Source organism: Lynx canadensis, chromosome F1 (assembly GCF_007474595.2).
Source record: "Lynx canadensis isolate LIC74 chromosome F1, mLynCan4.pri.v2, whole genome shotgun sequence".
NCBI lineage: Eukaryota > Metazoa > Chordata > Mammalia > Carnivora > Felidae > Lynx > Lynx canadensis.
The window spans coordinates 54,170,618-54,191,046 of record NC_044319.2 but is presented as its reverse complement, the minus strand read 5'-3'; the positions used below and the strand labels follow the sequence as shown (position 1 = coordinate 54,191,046).

The 20,429-nt window shown below is 40.3% G+C and overlaps 1 protein-coding gene across 2 annotated transcripts in view; it reads left to right on the top strand.

Moving 5' to 3' along the window:
* The window catches only part of ESRRG (estrogen related receptor gamma), a 438,667-nt gene that overhangs the window by 141,745 nt on the left and 276,493 nt on the right, over nt 1-20,429 (top strand). Inside the window, exon 1 of one of the 2 annotated variants that reach the window (XM_030302573.1) lies at nt 12,825-12,991. The exons of the other annotated variant lie outside the window; for it this stretch is intronic. The gene's annotated coding sequence lies outside the window, so the exon portion shown is untranslated. Of the gene's footprint in view, nt 1-12,824; nt 12,992-20,429 lie in introns of those variants that run through there. 2 annotated transcript variants of the gene reach the window in all.

Here is a 20,429-nt window from a genome sequence, read left to right as displayed (position 1 = left end):
GCCAGGTGGATCAAGGTCAGGTTATCAACAGTGATAAGCCATGTTCATAGTATGTACCTTTGATATGATGTGATGAAAACAACACTTCACCTCTATGGTCTTTCACCCCCAAACCATAACCCCCAGTCTAATCATGAGAGAAACAGCAAACAGATCTTGGCCAGCACTCCTCAAAACTGTCAAGGTCATCAAAAACTAGGAAAGTCTCAGGAACTGTTATAATCAAGAGAAACCTAAAAAGACAAGAGCTAAATGTAATGTGATATCCTGGATGGGATCCTGGGACAAAAATAGAGAAATAGGTAAAAATTAAGGAAACATGAATAAAGTATGGGCTTTTGTTAATAATAATGTGTCAGGGTGCCTGGTGGCTCAGTCAGGAGTCAGCTGACACTTGATTTCAGCTCAGGTCATGATCTCACAGTTCTGAGATGGAGCCCCGCGACAGGTTCTTCTCTGACAGTTCTCTCTCTGTCTTTCTAAAACAAAAATAAAGTTTAAAAATAATAATAATGTGTCAATATTGGGTTCCTTAGTTGTGACAAATGCAATCCACTAATGTAAGATGTTACCAGTAGGAAACACTGGGTGGTAGAGATATGGGCGGGGACTCTTTTACTATCTTCACAACTTCTCTGCAAATTTAAAACTATTCTAAAATGTTTATTTTTAAAAAGTCATGCTGAGGTTTTGAGGTTGGGTGACTGGGAAAGAGTCAGTAGTGTTAAAACAGCAGGAGGATCATCCAAGAAGTCACTGGCTCTGAGCATTAGGAAGTGTGCGGTGGGGGCAGAAGGAACTGATGGTGAAATCAAACCTCATGGTCAAGGCCATGCCAGGAGCTGAGGAAGACGGGGTGGGGGGCAGAGAAAAGAAGGAAGGGGGATTCGATTGGAGCTAGAAGAGACAATAGAGGCCAGGGAGGATTTTTCAAGATTTAGAAAGATGTGTATTTATCTATAACATAGGAGAAGAAATTGCTCAAATGCTTGTTTTATTCATATACAAGAGTGAGGTATTAAAAAGGTGATAGATGCATGGTTAGGGTTGTGGATGGGGTGGCTTTAGGGTGATTTTGTGAGCCAGTTTTTTTCACTTGAGAGAATCCCAAAATACTGGTGTTTGTCTTTTTTCTAGAATCTTCCATGTCTCATTAACAGAATCCTCTGGTCTTGCCTTGGGGATATACAATTGCCTAAGGCATTCTGGGAGTCCAGTGCGGAAGAAGAGGAGGGAATGGAGGCTTTCCTACAATGCCCTCATTTTGAGCCCCAACCCTTCTTCCCCCACACCCTATGCTCCTGGTGTTACGGTCCTTAGAATTTCTCTAGCTTGGTTTCTCCAAAGACAAAGTGAGGAGGAAGAGTGAATCATATGCTTTGTAGAGACAGACTTTCAGTCCTGCCTGATTTTAGCCACATGCCTCACCCCTGCCTTAAGCCAATACCTGATACCCAAAGGCCTTCATTCCTGAGCTTCAGGGTGAAGAGTCCTCCTCCCTGTTGATTTCCTACTTTGCTGGTGTTTACAGTTCACTTCCTGCATATCTATTGAGCAGATATTGCTCTACACCCTGCTTTTCAACTCTTTTTCTTACTTTATTAAATTTTTAAAAAATGTTTATTTATTTTTGAGAGAGAGAGAGTGCACAAGCAGGGGAGGGGCAGAGAGAAGGAGACCCAGAATCCAAAGGGCTAAAACTCACCAACAGTGAAATCATGACCTGAGCTAAAGTCAGACACTTAACCAACTAAGCCACCCAGGAGCCCTGCTTTTCAACTTCTTGTACCATGGTTCAAAATTAGGTATGTCTCCTATTTTCATCAAAAATGGAGACTATGGGAAAAAAATAGAGAATATGTTTCTGTTTCTCCTTAGTGTTTTACTGATAATTTATGATATGAAGGTGATAGAAAAGTCTTTGTGTTTTTATAATCAAAATTTCACAGGTGCCTGGGTGGCTCCATGAGTTGAGTGTTCGATTCTTGGTTTTGGCTCAAGTCGTGATCTCATGGTTCATGAATTTGAACCCTATGTCAGACTCCAAGCTGACAGCTCAGAACCTGCTTGGGATTCTCTCTCTCCCTCTCTCTGCTCCCACCCTGCCACTCTTATTCATGCTCTCTCTCTCAAAATAAATAAATAAACTTAAAAAAAAACCCACAAAATTATAGAAGTCAACATTTAAAATCAGCATTATTTTCTCATGTATGTGTGTTCTTGCTTTTAAAATATGTGTTTAAACTTTATGTAGTACATAGTCTGAGGATTTGTTTTAATGAAAAAGCAGAATGTAATTAAAGAACAGAGCTGCCAATTTTTTTTCTAAGGAGTCTGTTGGTTTATGGTTTAGTCCTTAGGGTATATCACCTTCTCTTTCAGGGCAATCCTCACATTTTTGAGAAGTAAGCAGGCTTTGTCAAGTGATCCAAGAATCAAAGCTTGTTTTGTGGAATGGAAGTTCACCAAACCTGAGGCCCTTTTTTGTACCACCCCATTCATTTTTTCTCTTTTAATATTTTAGTGATTTTTTTATGACAAAAATAAAAGATCCTCACTTCAGCTCCTTGAGCTGTATTTACTTGTCAGCTAGTTGAGAGTGGAGGGAAGGAAGCTGGCTTTTCTCGAATCTTTTCTTTCGTAGAAGAAGAAGGCTAGAGATTACCCAGATTTCTGGTCCCTTAAGATCTAGCTCACTCAATCCAACAAAATTATTCCTCAGTGAAATGCTGTCCTTTTCATTCATGCAGCTTGAACTTTCCTTTGGTAAAACTTCCAAGTGTGCTGAGCAGAACCTTGCTTTTCTTCTTTCTACTCAGTGAACCCTTCTCTCTACCCTCTGGAGTAATACCTACAATAACTCTCTCTCAGAGGAGGTTACTGTCTAGGAAAGGGGCTTAGGCAGTGGGGAAAAAAAAAAGAAAAAAGAAATGTTGCTCTGTTAGTAAATGTCAGCTCAAACAAACACATCTCCTAAGAGATTTCCAAATAGATGCATCTTCATTTCTCAATACGGTGATGAGATTATTTTATCCCATTTTTGTAACCTATGATTTCCCATTAAGAATGTATTAGAATATGGGGGTTGGTGGACCTGGAGGGCTGTATCTACCATCAAGTATCTTTCAGAACAGATGTCTACTGCTAAAGAATATAGTTGCTTCCTACTGAAGCAGGGAAGTTTGATCCCTGGTGCACCCCAAGCCACTAAGTTAGCAAAGGATACTCACCTTTAGGAATCTTCTCCCTAGATCATTTTGAGTATAAGTCTACTGTTCCCTAAAACCCAAGACCCACAGGAGTTTATTTCTTTTAACTTACGTCAGCCTTTACTCTTTCCCATCATGCTGTCATGGCTTAGCTGGAGAGGCCAAGTTTTAGTTTGTAATCATGAATGCTTATAAGGCAGGAGGCCAAGGCTTCCTAAATTGCTCACTGAGCCTCATTGTAAATTTATATTGAACTCTTAATGGTGGGAGCATTAAAAAAATTGGAGCTTTTGAAAGGTGATCTCATTTCAGAATTTTTTTTCTCTTCTATATCCTCTGGTTTAAACCACATTATTTAAAAAAAAATTCTTTAGTTAAGTCAGAAGTCTGGATGTGTAATTGTCATTGAATTTACTTTAATGATAAAAACAGGAAGGGGATGATCATCATTCAGAAAACTGTTATTGGATCTGCTGTGTCCTTAGTCACTCCGCTGAACCTAAAGATGAATAAGATACGGCTCCTACCCTCAAGTCACTTAGAGACTAGAAGAAAACAAAATAAAACAAAAACGAAAACTCTGTAGTACCTGTTAGTATGTATTATGCTGCATAACAGATTACCTGAAAACAGTGGCTGAAAACAGCAAATTATCTATTCTTTCACAAAGTTTCTGAGAGTCAGGAGCATGGGATCAGCTTGGTTGGCTAGTTCTGGTTCAAGATCTTTCATGAGGCTGCACTCAAGGTCTTGGCCAGGAGGAAGGTCATCTGAAGGCATGACAGGTCAAGAGGATTTGCCTCCAGGTTCACTCACATGGCTGCCGGCTGGAGGGTCTTGGTGTCTTACCACATGGGCCTCTTCATATGGCTGTTCACAACATGGCAGCTTGATTTCCCCCAAACTCATGATCAGAGAGAGAAAGAGGACAAAACAGAAGCTGCATTGTTCATTATAATCTAATCTCTGCAGTGACATACCAGCACTTCTGCTGTATTCTGTTGGTCACACAGACCAGTCCTGGTACAGTATGGGAGGGTCCTAGGCACAGGTATGAATATAAGCGAGGGAATTCATTGGGGAACTTCTTGGAGGCTTACCATCTCAGTCTGCCATCCAAATACTGATCTGCTCAGTTTCCAAGATTAGCAGTGAAGAGGCATGATCAAAAATATCTAACGATGTTAGCCAGCACCCTGGGAAGAAAGGGGCAATACAATTTAGAGGTGAGGTGGTGGACACGGAAGGTAGATATGGGCCAGCCCAAAGGGACAGTAGCCTCTAGGATCTGTCTAGGAAATCTGTTGTATAGAAATTCTGAATTCTAAGTGTCAGACATGATTCTGATTTTGCAAAGAAAGGGCTTGGAGATTACTGATCATATTTCAGCAGCAGATGAGGAGTGATTTTCTTTCACCAAAGGATCGTGGTGCTTTATGAACACTGAAATGGGAGCAGCATTTAAAATGGGACAGACTGGGGGTGCCTGGCTGGCTCAGGGTGTTAAGTGTCCAGCTTCGGCTCAGGTCATGATCTTATGGCTCATGAGTTCTAGCCCCTCGTCACACTCTGTGCCGACAGCTCAGAGCCTGGAGCCTGCTTCAGATTCTATGTCCCTCTCTCACTCTGGCCCTCCCCCACTCATGCTCTGTTTCTCTCTCTCTCTCTCTCTCTCTCTCTCTAAAGAATAAATAAGCATTAATTTTTTTTTAATGGACAGACTGTATTTGATTGAGCCCCCACTATGCCTCTTATGGCGTGGAATCAAAATCAACCACAGCTGAGTTTTTCTTTGTGTTCCACTATATTTAACAAAATGATGCAGTGTATGCCGTAAGAATATCTAAGAAAAAAATTTCATCAGTGCATTTACAAAATTACTTCTGATTTGGACTGAAGCATCATTTTCTGCTGCATAGTCCTTTTCTTAATGACTGAATTATTTTACATAAAGAAGTCTACTAAATAGCATTTATTTGATCTGAGAAAATACACTAGAGTACTCTACTCATGTCCCCATTCCAACTGGACTTCAAATATGTAAGGGATGCCTAAGCAGACCCAATTGTTACCTCCCCTTTCTCCTGTATATTTGGTTTTGAGGCATGGTTGAGGGCTATAAATATCAAAAGCAATTCCCCCACCCCCCCCACCCCCCCCTACCCCTGGCCTTTCCCTGCTTTAACCTGGCAAAAACCTTGGGAGTATATACAGAGTAATAGCTAGAGGGAGAAGAAGAAATTACATCGGTATTACTTTCTAGTAGTATACTTATGTTCAGACTCACTTCCAATCCTTGCTTAATTTAGAACTACATCTAGGGAAAAGGCTAGATATAGGACATGATAGGACATGATAGATATAGGACATGATAGGAAATTAGGTATTTAGCAAATCATGCATGGATGTCACAGAGATAATGAATAATATTGACAACAACATGCTTCTTGTACTTGTGTATATGCTTTAGGTAGGTCCTATTGGTCTAAATCTTACTAAAACATTCCACTTTAAATTTCCTTTTTTTTAATGTTTATTTATTTTTGAGAGAGAGAGAGAGAGAGACAGAGTGCGAGTGGGGGAGGGTCAGAGACAGAGGAAGACACAGAATCTGAAGCAGGCTTCAGGCTCTGAGCTGTTAGCACAGAGCCCGATGTGGGGCTTGAACTCACAAATGGCGAGATCAGACCTGAGCCCAAGTTGGACACTTAATCGACTGAGCCGCCCAGGTGCCCCTAAAATATTCCACTTTAAATTTGATATTTAGATACATATGCTACTGGTAAGATGAACTGTTTATAGGTAAAGCCAGAAAAACTTGACCTTCCCTCTTTGAGCTTTAAAATTAAATTTTCATGTGTTTCTTATACTGGGAACAAAAAAGATAATCTAGTTGACAGCAGTGGGACTAATTGTGATTGGGTGGGTGGGGGAAAGCAAGTGCGTTCTAGGTCATGGCTTTCAGCAAGGCATATAATAGAATACCTAGGCATGGATTTCCTCCTCTGTAAAGCTAGACAGAACATCTAGTTGATTTATCAGTGTTTTTCTAACTCTAAAGTTGAATCAAAACCTTCTATGGCTGACTTTCTTTTGAATATGTGTAATTTTTATCTACCAGTAGTATCATGAACGTGATTTGCTTGCAAAGTAAGTACAGATTATCAATAACAAAAAAGTTTCTTTCTTAAAAAGTTAATTTCTAGATTATAAATACATCTTAGAATGTTTTTCTCAGGGTCTATGGCTCCAGTGTATTGATGACAAAGGGCACATGTCTGAGTGATTACAGTGATGGTTTTGTAAGTAACCTCTGCAGAGATCAAATTATTTCCCAAGTATGTTGTTCTCTGTGATACTAAGTTGGCCATTTATGTCACTTACTCTTTAAGAAGGCTTTCAGCTGTAAGTAGCAGAAATGCCAATCAGTGTTGGTTTAAAAATAAGCATTTAATTATCCCATATCACAGGAAGTTTAGAGATAGGTACTTCCAGGTTTGTTCAACTGCTCTGCAGTGTTGAGATTCTGGATTGACATCTCTCTGATTCTCTTGGCCTTTCCATTAAGATCACAAAATGGCTGTCCCAGGTCCAAACAGTATGTCACTGTAGAGTCGTGTCTCTGGCAAATAACTGTTCTCAGCCAACTATGGCTAAGGAGGACACAGTTACACCCACTACCTAAGTTCAATCATAATTCATTATCCTCGTGTTCATCTTTCTTACCCTCTATAATCTGGCCCTCAAATTATCTCCCAGCCTTATTTTTCATTATCCTTCTATTAGATTTCTCTGTTACATAGTCAAGGTATCTTCTACTATCCTCTGAAAGACACACTATCTACTTTTAATTTTGCACCAGGTTTTTTTTTCCACCTATCCCTCCCTCTCTCTCTCTCTGTCTCTCTCTCTCTGTCTCTGTCTCTCTGTCTCTCTCTCTCTCTCTCTATATATATATATATATGTATATGTATATTTTGTATACATAACTTGTATGTCTTTTTTTCCATTCTTGTATATATATCTTGTGTATATAACTTGTATATCTTTGCAAGTTGAAATCCTAGCAAAACGTTACTAAGATTCATCTCAAGTTCTTCTCTTTAATCTTTTCTGATCACGCCAGCTAGAAGGAATTGCTCTTTCCTTTGAACCCCTATAATAGTTTATATTTTATGTTTGTTTAACAGCATTTTACAGAATGACTTATGTCCATATGCCATTAGGTAAAACAAGACAAATATGATTGTGTCCATTTTACAGATGGGGAACAGGCTCAAAAGAGCTTGAGTGACTTTCCCAAAGCATCATAATAACAAACGTTAGAGTCAAGACCTGAATGACTTTGGGGTAATAGACTTCTTTTTTTAACGTTTATTTATTTTGAGGGAGAAAGGGCACGAGGGGAAGAGGAGCAGAGAGACAGAGAGAGGGAGAATCCCAAGTAGGCTTCATGCTGTCAGCACGGAGCCTGACATGCAGCTTAAACCCACAACCCATGAGATCATGACCTGAGCCCAGATCAAGAGTTGGATGCTTAACTGACCGAGCCACCCAGGCGCTTCTGGGGTAATAGACTTCTGTAATAAACATTCTCCAAAATAGTGCAGAACAAAGAATACAAGTGTTTATTTCTGTCTCATGGGAAAGACTCAAGGGAAGGCTCTAGTTTGACAGGTGGCTCGGCCCCTCAGAAGTGTTGAGGAGGCTCAGGCAGCCACCTTCCACACATGGCCTCCAGGGTGGTGCTGACCTTGGTCCTTCCAGCCAAGGAAAGCTGAAAAGAGCAAAATCCAGGTGCAGATGTTTTGTCTCGCGTGAGGTAAAAGTTGCACTTTTGCTCAGATCTCATTGGCAAGAGCTTAGTCATGTGACCTACCAGCTGCTAGACTGGGAAATGCAGAACCTCTGCCTGAATTGCAACAATTAAACCCTGTAGAGGAGGGAATCCCCTTGTCCTCCTGGGCCACTCACATCCCAGTTTTGAAACTCTGGACAGCAGTTTTCTTCTATAGACACAAAGACATAGCACACCAGACATTGTGCACTTCCCCAGTGGCTGACCTTTAGGGAGTAGCAGATCAGACATGTTCTGTTCCATTCCATTGATTGTACCATTCCTAAACTCCCACCACTATGATCTAGGCGGGCCATGTGCTATCACTGCTTCAAGCATGCAGCAAAACATGCAAAATGTTATGATTTGTTGCCATGCTGACAGTGTCGACTTAACTACGGCTGACAAACAGTTTTTAAATAGAACATGTCAGTTCATTACAGTATTTTCCATCTGTGTTTTTTTTTCCTTTCCCACACTTAACACTGAACATTTGAATGTCACCACAAAGGTTTAGTTTACACTTCCAGTCAATTAATGACTTGTTAAAGCCATATCTTGGAAAGAAGCAAAACAATAAACAGTGTTTCAAAAAAGGAGACCTTCCTCTGGCTGGAGAAGGCCGTTCTCATAGCCATTTTTAGTTGTTTGGTTTCCAGTGCCTCGACTTCTTTGCTTTCTCTTGCTTGCGTCAGCTCTGACTTGGTATTGCCCCCGAAACTAGGTTCCCCCCCCCCCACCACAACTGTGAGCAAAATTCCAACCAAGTTCAGAGGGCCAGCTGCCTGAGATACAGGCCTGCACAACTGTGCCCTGACACTGTGATGTCTAGAATATTGGCCACCATAATGGCTTACCTCGCCAGCCCGTGACATTTTGCTGATCTGTGCATACTGCATTCTTATTCTTACGCCTTACCTTCTCAACACTCAGTTGTTCCTCTTGCTACTTACTGAGCAGAGAGACTGACATTGCCTATTAGTAACTTTTAATGTCAAAACCACTTTAAGCGCCTTAATTGTGTTTTAAATGATGTCTTGGGTCTGTGCGCTTATAATGAAAATATAGAGTGACAATGTAAGTCTTAAAAGTCTATTCCTGTGATGGTTCAATTTTGCTAGCTTTTGTGTCATTACAGATTTTTAAATTCTAAAGAAATTTGATTTCTTTTTAAAAAAAGTATTGTTAATACTTGACTTTTCATTCCGGGCACTGAGGGTATTCCTTGCTGTTTTTCGTAGTTTAGGCTTTGGCTGCAAATGTTTGGACATCAGCTCAGAACATCATCTCCGAGGGAACACTTTGCAAGTGTTATCTCCTTGTTCACAGGAACCCAAGGTGGACCTAGTGGAGAATTGTTTAGTGATAGAAACTGAAATAGCAATAAAAAGAGGGATGGCCAAATTATGCAAAATCAGTGTGCATGAATAATTCAGTGCTCGCTTGAATGCGATTTTTATTTTTATTGTTAAATAATACTAGCTTTTCCATGAACTAATAACACACCGACTAACCAACTGGTAAGCTTTTTGTTGGGGGCCTGGAGTGACAGGGAAGAGGAAGGAAGGAAGGAAATGGGCCCAAATAGTCATCTTTTAGAAATGGAGTGCACTCAGTGATGCATTGATGTAATCGTCTGTTTTATAATTTCTTAACTATACTGAAGATAAGGAAATGAAACCACAGAGAAATTCATTAGGACAACTTTGTTTACATATCATCTGGAATCATGGTAATGTTTTATGAACTTTCTTCTCTACTGAACCTCAGAATTTGAATCTAGTGCCTAACATATTTTTGTGGCATAAATTCTAAGATAGGTGTCTGTGTGTTCCTGTGTTCATAGAAATAAAGTATGTAAGAATTTCTTTTATTATGACTCCTGAGGTACAACTTAGATATACAGCTACTGTGGAACAGAATGAAGGCCTCTGCAAGGAGCTTATTTTTGTTGTTTTAATTTTTTTTTTAACGTTTATTTATTTTTGAGACAGAGAGAGACAGAGCATGAACGGGGGAGGGGCAGAGAGAGAGGGAGACACAGAATCGGAAGCAGGCTCCAGGCTCTGAGCCATCAGCCCAGAGCCCGACGCGGGGCTCGAACTCATGGACCGTGAGATCGTGACCTGAGCTGAAGTCGGACACTTAACCGACTGAGCCACCCAGGCGCCCCAAGGAGCTTATTTTTAATCTCAAGCAAAAGTTTTTCTTAGCTAAAAAGAGAAAAATCTTGACTACAATCAACTCTAACATCGTGTTTTAAACAAATTAGGAGAGGAATGGAAAGTGAGCAATGGTGTTAAATCATTGAGAAAACACCAAACATTGGAGAGAGAGAAAAATAAGATGCAAATTATGAGAAGCTCTCAGAGGAGTTTGATGGGGTGACAGGAACTTTTAGCTAGCATAATCAATGGACAAATACTGCTTTTAATGGTCTCGCTTAATCTAATGAAATTATCATTAGCTCAGGAACTGCGTTAACTAAGAGATCAAGAAACCAAAGCAAAAGGCCTGGTGCAAACCAAGTAAATGGTACCCCAAATTATGGTGGAAACATTCATTATTACAGAAGAATGCAATATAATGTGATTTTGAATTTTAAAACCAAATATTTTTTGTTCTCATTCTTTGAGAGAAGATGCAAGAGATTTTATAAACCCATAGTGGGAAATTTTTTGGACTGACTGTGAACCAGAAAACATCAGGGAGGTTCGGACAAAACTCAGGCAAGAGTCCTATGGGAACATAGTCCTGGGAGGTCCTTTGGAATACGATTTTGTCACCTAGATGTCATCACAGTATTATCCAGGCAGTGGAAAGGGACACAGGAGGATTTGAATGCCAGTAGGAACTTGTGAGAACTTGAGGAGGGAGTAGATGAACTCCGGGTGGGAAACTATGAATGCATAAGAGACTAGTCTTCTCGTGCAAGGAGGTGCATTTATAGATGCACAACAGAAACCAAAGGGAGGATCAGGAGATGATATTTTCTAGGAGATAAAATAAGTTAATTTTTAATTTTCATTAAAGAATGATGAAAATGTTGGGCCTATAAAAGATAATTTCTGAAGAAGCTAGCTGTTGTAAGGCAGATTGTACTATTGTTGAGTACATTAATATTAGTATGTGTGCAGCTAATAAAACAGCATAGCTTTTACAAACATTTACCTTTCTACACACACACACACACACACACACACACAGTAGTCATAATTAGTCCCATTCCTCAGACATAGTCACTATGCAGAGGGTCTCTCCTAGCAAATGTATTGTTCTAAGGGAGTAGAGATTGGAGCCATTCATAATGTAATTGAGACACACAATCAGGCAAGCCAAGGAAATAAATTCAAAGTTCTCAGCCAGAAGATAGATCAGAATCACCTGAAAAGCATTTTCAAACTGCACAAGCCCATCCCCCAACTCCCGGAAACTTGAGCCCCCCCTGAAATTCTAATATACCCTCTATTCTTAAGAGAAATGCAAGGTTGGAGTTCATTTCCTCCTATTCTGTCTCTCTGATCTCTACACACAAGACTATTTATGATGAACATGGGACATCTGAGTAGAATTTTTTTTCTGAAGAGAAAGAGAAACAGAAGAGGGAGAAAATATTCCCCCAAATTTCTCATAGGTTCAAAAGATTGAATACCTGTTAAAACTGGCAAGGGATATTTTTTATTTTCAACCACACATGTTCTGTCACCTTCTCTGGCATGCTTGTTTTATTTATTTGTGAGGTAGAAAATGGTCACTGTGAAGCTGTATTTGTCTAGGATCTCATGCTTTGGTAAAAGGAATAAAATAAAGATCTCACACTCACTCTGGGCTTTCATTAATGATGATCATTAGCCCTGTTCTGAACTATTGACAAAATGTTATAGGATCTTGAGAGGAGAACTTGTATTCTTTTAAATAAAGAACTAGTTAATTAGAACTCTTTCTCATGAAAATGACCTAATTCTGCTACCAAGTGCTAACTCAAAAAAAAAAAAAAAAAGAAACCTAAAAGATAGTTGGCAAAAATGCATATTGATTCACATAAATCAATAAGTTAGAACATGATTGAGGCTTGAATTGCTCTCGAGTTTCTAAAAACCCTCGGTCTTCCCGAGCAATAGCAGAAAATGTTTGCTTGCATTTTGATAACCAACATGAAAATTAGATATTAATATATACAGGGAAAGACAGAGACAGAAAATACTTAACACCCCAAGAAGGAAGCAATCGTGCCATTACTCACAAGTGGTGCTGCTATGGGTGACTTCCTCAGTCATTCCATAACAATTGCAAATCTGTCTCTCGGACCAAAAAAAAAAAAAAAAAAAAAAAGGTGGGGGGGAGTGTATTTAAAGGGCATCTACCAGCCCCATTCTATTTAAGTGCTGTTGTGTTTTGCTTGAAAACTGAGGTCTTTGTAGTCAGTGTGTCCCTATTTACTCACACAAGATTTGCAAATAACAGAAAGAAATGTGAAATCAGTTTCTTTTTTTATGCTGGAAGAAATGGCATCTCATAATTATTTTGAAAGTGGAGGCCTAGCTGTTTAAAGCTTATTAGGGTTTATTTTCTAAAAATTTCCTCTTTGTCAGCTGAGGTGACAGCAAGGCCAGGTGACCCCAAATGAGACTTATCGACCTCTAGACTTTTCAATCAGAGGCTTGTCACCTTGAAATCACCAGCATTTGCACACGGAATGTCTGTATACTACTGTGCAGGACATAAATATGAATCTGGCCAATCTGGCTCTTACTTTGCACATTAACGATTCCCAGGAATTGTCTGGAAATGAGCTGGAGGGTTAGGCTTGCCACTCTCCTGTGATTTCTGTCTTAACCTGATTATATTCCTGGCTTTACGAGTCAACCAAACCAGAAGACAGAAGTGAAGAGAGAGATATTTGTACGTAGAAAGGTGGTCTTCCGGCATTAGGGCACCAGGGCCGGTATGTATGTTGGCTGGCTACTTTTTGTTGGCTTTGATTAATTTACTAAAATATAAGCTCTTTGGAACTGTGACAATGTGTTTGGTTTAGCGTCTGGAAAGCAGAAGATATTAAATAAATGTTGGCTGACTTTGTTGATGGACCTCTTCTACATATGTTCACAAGGTAAAATCCATTATTGGATATTGAGAGGTAAGGCAAATTTGAGGGCTATTTAAGGAAGCTGGCAAAAATAGCCTCTATTTTCTACTATTTTCACTACTGCCCTTACAAAAAAGGACTAAAAAAATTCACCTTGATTTCTCTCTGATATTCCCCTCCAGCAAAGATGGAGGGAAGAGATCTATTTCTAGTGCTGAGCAGTGTCAGTCACATAGTAGGTGCTCAGTAAATGTTTGCTGAATGAAAGAATGACTGTGTTATGCAAATAGTGGAGAAATGAAAATAGTAATGTGCTATCCTCGTCTGTAGATTTATTACCCACAAGCTAGGCATATTTCTTATTTGCTTTGGATAAGATAGTGATATTGTTTGTTGTTTTTAATTTGGTTTAAAAATTGCATAGTTAGGGGTGCCTAGGTGGCTCAGTTGGTTAAGCATCTGACTCCTGATTTGGGCTCAGGTCATGACCTCATGGTTCATGGGACTGAGCCCAGCATCAGGCTCTGAACTGCCAGCATGGCAGAGCCCTCTTGGGATTCCTTCCCTCCCTCCCTCCCTTTCTCTCTCTCTCTCTTAAAATAAATAAACCTTTTTTAAAACGTTGCATAGCTACTGGTTTTAGATGCATCACAAAATTATTTATTTGGTATTTACTAGTTGAGTTTAGTGCTGAAGTAGAAAGATATGGGACCCACCACATATGTTGTTGACGGATCAGTGAGTTGCAATAGAGTCACGATACTTAGTTCTGTATCTTGAACATATATAGCTTTGTTTTGCTGCATGCACGCTAATGTCTTATGCTGGAGCCACAATCCAGAAAGGGCATAAGGTAGATGAGAAAGAACATGGCTCTAGGAACTGAGTTCCAGTCATCTTCTTATCACTGACTAGCTGTGGAACTTTGGAATCTCTTCTCTTGGGACCCCTGTAAGCCTCACTCCCACTGTATGGTTTATTATATTATGCAGATAATATATATTAGAGGAGACTTGGAACCAGTGGCACTGAGCCCCCAACACTCCTTGTGCTCTTGTTTCCTCTTTGCTAAAAGGAAGGTGTCGATGGTAATAGACCCATAGAGTTTCTGTCTCAATTAAAGAGACAATCTATGCACAGTGCCTGTCTCAGTAAGTATTTAGCAAATTTCAGCAATTACTAGCTCTTATTCTATATCTAAATATATATGATTCCATGAGAAATTGTTCTAACCTATCAATAACTCAACTTAACAAATGTCCAGGCATTCCCAGGGTCCATCCTGATAACTTCTGTCAGGTAAAAAGAAAAATTGGTGGGTTTTCCATTTCAAATCTTATACACAGAGCATTTTCAATTTTGAAAATGTCAGCGCTTTGACAGTACTCCTTTAAAAGCAGCTTTGTTGTTTTTAAATTACATTTGTTAAGCTTGAAATCCATAATATGAATGATAGGGCCTGGTGGTATTTACGTAAAAATTAAAACTGTCAAGTTGCATTAAGGTTTAATCACTGGCTATGGCACAGGAGCCTCAATTTCTCTGCACTCGTCCTCTTGATGCTTTTTTTTTTTTCCGCTATAGACCTGAGCTATGGGAGCATGATGTGCCTTTTTTTAAAGACTCATATTCTTGGGAAATTCCCCAATGAGTTTATGTAGAAGATGATGAGGCAGAAGAAACTAACATAATTCTATGCATATAATCCCTTTACAAATGATGTCTCGTTTGATCCTTTACATTAACCAGGGGTGACTTATTATGCCCTCTGTGCAGGTGAAGTACTGAGTCTCAGAAAGATAAACCAATTGGCCAAGGTCATTTCCAAAATACTGTACCCTAACCTTCTATTATGTTCTTCAAACTTCTGCCCAAATTAATCTTGTCTCCCCTTTTTTGATCTCAAAGCTACTTGTGATTATATTTAATATTTGTGACTAGGTTGTTAAAAAGATGTATTAAGATAATTTTAAATCTGTTATGGTGTAAAAAGTAAGATTTTATATATATATATATATATAATCTTATTTATTTTTAAAATTTCTTAATGCTTTATTTTTTATTTCAGAGCATGAGTGGGGGAGGGGCAGAGAGAGAGAGAGAGACACAGAATCCGAAGCAGGCTCCAGGCTCTGAGCTGTCAGCACAGAGCCCGACACGGGGCTCAAACCCACAAACTGTGAGATCATGACCTGAGTCAAAGTAGAGCCAAAGCCAAACCTGAGCTTAACCGACCGAGCCACCCAGGCACCCCTGATACGACCCCCATTTTAAAGACGAAGAAACCAAGTCTTCTTGATTATCCAATAGTAACGTAATTATTCAGCATTGGAGTCAGAATTCTGGCTCAGATTGGACTCCAACGTTGTCTTTACACAGCACCTTGTTGATTCTTTTTTTTTTAAGTTTGTTTATTTAAGTTTATTATTTTGACCGAGGGTACATGTGCGAGTGCATGCAAGTAGGGGCAGGGCAGAGAGAGAGGGAGAAAGAGAGAGAGAGAGACTCCCAAGCGGTGCCCACACTGTTAACGCAGATCCCGATAAGGGGCCGGAATCCACGAACTGTGAGATCACGACCTGAGCCAAAATCGAGAGTCAGACGCCCAACCGCCGGAGCCACCCAGGTGCCCAGCACCTTGCCGATTCGTATCGTTTGTTTTCAGTGGTCTGTGACATATGAAAAAGAAAAGCCTTCGTGACAAACAAGTAGAACAAAATAACACCGGATGCTTGATTTGAGGTCATAAATATTTGTTTAAAGTCCTCATTAGCTCTTGGCGAGAAGGTCTTCGTGTTGAGCTGGCTGATAACCAGGATGTGGGGAGTGCCACTGGGCAGCGGGATGAGCTGCCAGGCCGACTCTGAGCCGTGCATCAGAGATGCCGTCTCTCACAGACTTAAATCCTGGATCCTCTCTGCGAGGGGAGTATATCTGCGGTGCTTGATATTCTATTACCCCATAATATACAATGCATTTTATTTATGTTAGTCATCTTTTATACAGAACTGTCACAAAATACGTCACTGCTGATTACAGTCTGTATGGGCCAGCTACACTGGTGAATTATGCCCCTCGCCATAGATCATGCCAGTAGTACCTGGCTAGGAAGAGAGGAGGATAAATCCAAAACAATGATAGATGTACTTCAAGAGGTTCAGAGATGCCTGGGTGTGGAGAGAAACCTACAGTTAAAAATGCCCAGAAGTGTCCTCTTTTATCTTGGAACCTCTTAGCTCTGCATTTGTCTCTATAGAACACGCTCTGCCCAGCTGTTGTGAACACTGGTGATTCATTGCCCACCTGGTCATAATCCTAGAAGTGCCTCTCATCCTTCAGTGGCTACCATGACCCCCACCACATTCTCCTTTAACTTTAGCAGGATTTGGAGAATTTGCCTCCTTCGTGTAATATTTTTTGGAAGTCATGAAATGTCCCTTTATGTGCTGAATGCTGTAGAATCCCTTGCTACCCACATATTTGAAGGGAGTTCTATATTATCTATCCCTAAGTCTATATAATAAAACTATATATAAATATTATCTGTGCTAACACATTTGAATAGGACCTGACTCTTAGTCGAGTTTAGCCAGTTTCCATGTATTTATGCTATAATAAATCATATGAACAACTGTGCTATGGATGCACAATGATGAGTAAGACACAGTCCCAACCCTCAGGGAGTCTGACGCCCAGTGAGGAAACGTAGACCCCTGAGGAAGCAATTTTAACAGAGTGTGGTAGTGATAAGTAAGGATGGATCCAGGGTCCTGGGGATCGCCTTAGGGGCATCCAAGTCAGCCTCGGGTAGCTGGAAAGTCCTGAAGGACTGACAGGAGGATTAGTCATGGGAAATTTGTGCCGGTTGTGGAGGAGGCAATGGTTGCAAAGCATATTGTGCAAAGGACAGAGTATTCTTGGAGGACTGTAGGCATCATGATGGTTATTATGGTTGGAAAAGAAGCGAGAAGCGACGCGGTGAGAAAGGAAGTCTCAGGCCAGGTCAGAAAGGCCTTGTAAAGCATAAGCAGTTTGACCTCAAGACTAAGAGTAATGGAGAACTGTTATAGGGATTTACATAAAAGAGCAGCAGGGGGACGCCTGAGTGGCTCCGTCAGTTGAGCGTCCTACTCTTGATTTCAGCTCAGGTCATGACCTCGTAGTCAGGAGATGGACCCAGGAGATGGACAATAGATTGTCTCTATTCCTCTCCCTCTGCCCTTTCCCTACTCATGCACTCATTCTCTCTCTCTCAAAATAAGTAAATAAACATTAAAAAAGGAAAAAAGAGGGGTGCCTGGGTGGCTCAGTTGGGTAAGTGTCTGACTCTTGATTGGGGCTCAGGTCATGATCTCACAGTTCATGATTTCGAGCCCCCACATTGGGCTGTGCACTGACAGTTCGGAGTCTGCTTAGTGTTCCCTCTCTCTCTCTGTTCCTCCCCCACTTGTGCTCGCTCTCGCGCTCTCTCTCTCTGTCTCAAAATAAATAAACTTAAGTAAAAAGAAAGAGTGGCAAGAAGAGCTTCTGTTTTATTTTTATTTTTTAAAGTTTTATTTTTTAATATTTATTTGAGAGAGAGAGAGCATGAGGAGAAGAGGGGCAGAGAGAGAAGGAGAGAGAGAGAGAGAGGGAGCATGAGGAGAGGAGGGGCAGAGAGAGAGAATCCCAAGCAGGTCCCACGCTGTCAGCACAAAGCCCCACGCAGGGCTCCGTCTCCTGAATGGTGAGATCAGGACCTGAGCCAAAATCAAGAGTTGCACACTTAACTGACTGAGCCACCCAGGCGCCCCAGAGCTTCTGTTTTCAAATGATCTCCTGGCTTCATCGCAGAGAATTCAGGTGAGGTTGTACCCTTTGTAATGTTGTTGGTGAGAATAGCCTCAGTTATGATAGTGATGACGGGAAAAGGGATGAGTGATAAATCGGGGTGATATTTTTAAAAAGACATTTTGTCTCTACAGGAAAGACTACATAGTGTCAGGTGTGAGCAGTTGGGAGGAAGGTGGTATAGTTCACCAGCATGAGGAACTGAAGAAAAGGAACAGGTGTGGGGAGGGGAAAGACGTTCTTTGAAGTTGAGGTGCTTATGAGACAGTTGAGTTGTGTTGTCCGTTAGTCTGTCTAGGTTACACAGTTACAGAGCTCAAGAGCTAGAGACAAGGGCCATTCCCATAATTATGAAGTAATCAAAGGGGACGCCCTGGGTGGCTCAGTCGTTTAAGCATCAGACTTCAGCTCAGGTCGTGATCTCACAGTTCGTGGGTTCAAGCCCCGCATCAGGCTCCGTGCTGACAGCTCAGAGCCTGGAGCCTGTTTCAGAGTCTGTGTCTCCCTCTCTCTGCCCCTCCCCCGCTCACACCCTCTCTCTCTCAAAAATAAATAATAAACATTAATATTCTTAAAAAAACAAAGTAATCAAAGGGATGGGATGGATGAATTCTCATGGGGAGAATGGGAAGCAAAGAGGCAACTGATCTTGGGGCTCAGAAAACACACTTGTTACACAATAAATAGATGAACAACAGATGGCAGAAGACAAAATGAACACAGGGCAATATTTCCATGTTCACATTTTTACTGAAGTACAAATAATATTTCCAAACAATTTATAAGCAAAAAAAAAAAAATAAAGAAAGAAAGAAATCGCAAACCATCCTGCTACCTTGTTTCTAAATTCCTTTTTAGATCCTGTTCATATATATTCACAGTTTCCACACACTTGTAATCAGAGTGTGGATTAAGTGCCACATTCTAGCCCTTTTCATTAATATATTATCAGCATTTTTTTGCATTGCTTCAGTCTTCATCTGTTAACAATGGCTTTGAGGCATGACAGTGCCTTTAGGAGAGTGTACTTTTCCTAAAGTACTTGGGAGGGGAAAAAAGAGACAGAATTGGAGGGTTTAGCAACAAAGGTTTTCATTCATAAAGTGCGAGAGTAATATGATGATGGCACAGCATGACTGATGTACAGAGGAGACTTAAGTTTAGAATTTCATGTTGCTTTTGCAATTCATAACCTCCGACCGCACTGTGTAATGGAACATCATGTGCTCTAACATCCGTTACATGAGCAGGGCTCTAATGCGGACTAAACTGTGGCCCTTGCCGCAGACTTGTGACATGGGGTAAATCATCATCTCGAAAGAAGCCTAAATGTTTTCTCGTGCTTCCGTACACAGCTTCCAAAGTACAGAGAAATGGAAAACCAAACCAAAAACAACCAAAAAGCAAAACAAAACAGGAAAAACAAAAACAAAACAAAGCAAACGAAAAGGACAGTGACCTGGGAGCCAAGGAGAGCTACGAAGTCCCAGTTCTGTTGCCTCTGAGAGCAAAGTTTGACTCAGCTCTTGAAAGAAGCACAGAATCTAAAGTGCACCGGTCCTTAGGTCAGAAGATCTGGTTTGGGGTCAAATGGTGGCTTTACCACTCGGAAGCTGTACGGTGTGAACACGTTCAGCCTTAACTTGTGGCTGACTGTCCCTTTTAGAGATTTCTTGTGAAAACTAAAGGAAATAGAAATGATGTGTCATACTTCATATTATGACGTTGCTATTTCATTATCATGATAATTGCCTAATATATTTAAGCTTTATTATGAAATCTTTTCAGTGTTTTTCCATGTCATGATTGGAATAGTATCTGTGCTGAGGAAACACACAGTCTTGTACTGCGCGATTTGCGAAGGCCTTCTTACTTCCAAATGTGCACAAGCCTATTCCTAGCCTTTAAACCCCTTGGTTTATTTTATTTTATTTTATTTTATTTTATTTTATTTTATTTTATTTTATTTTATGTTTTATTTTTGCCTCAAAACAAGCTGGTCTTCAGCTGCTTTCTCAAAAAGATGCAAGTCTGGCACTTTTCCCTTAGATGGATCCTTTTTCCTTCATGAAAGAACTGAGAGTCTGCCTGATGGAGACTGATGAATGTTTTTCTATCTTTGGGTATTTATTGAAGCCTGAGATCTTTTTTTCTTTCCTTCTTTCCTTCTTATTATTAGATCGATCAAATACCACTTTTACAAAAAGGTTTTCATAGTTGACCACAACTAACAATTTTATTGTGGGTGGGGAGATCCCTAAGGGGTTTGATACTCTTCAGTGGGACCAGGGGTGCAGAAATAAATTCCCTGAGTAATATACCGAATCTACATCAAGGTGGTCCGTGGTGTAAATAAAACTATTTGTTTGATTACATCAGATCGTTGCATTTCTGGTCCAAGTTTTAAAAGAAAAGCAAGTGATATCTGTATGGAAATTGCATAATTCCATGGTGAATCTTTTATCTG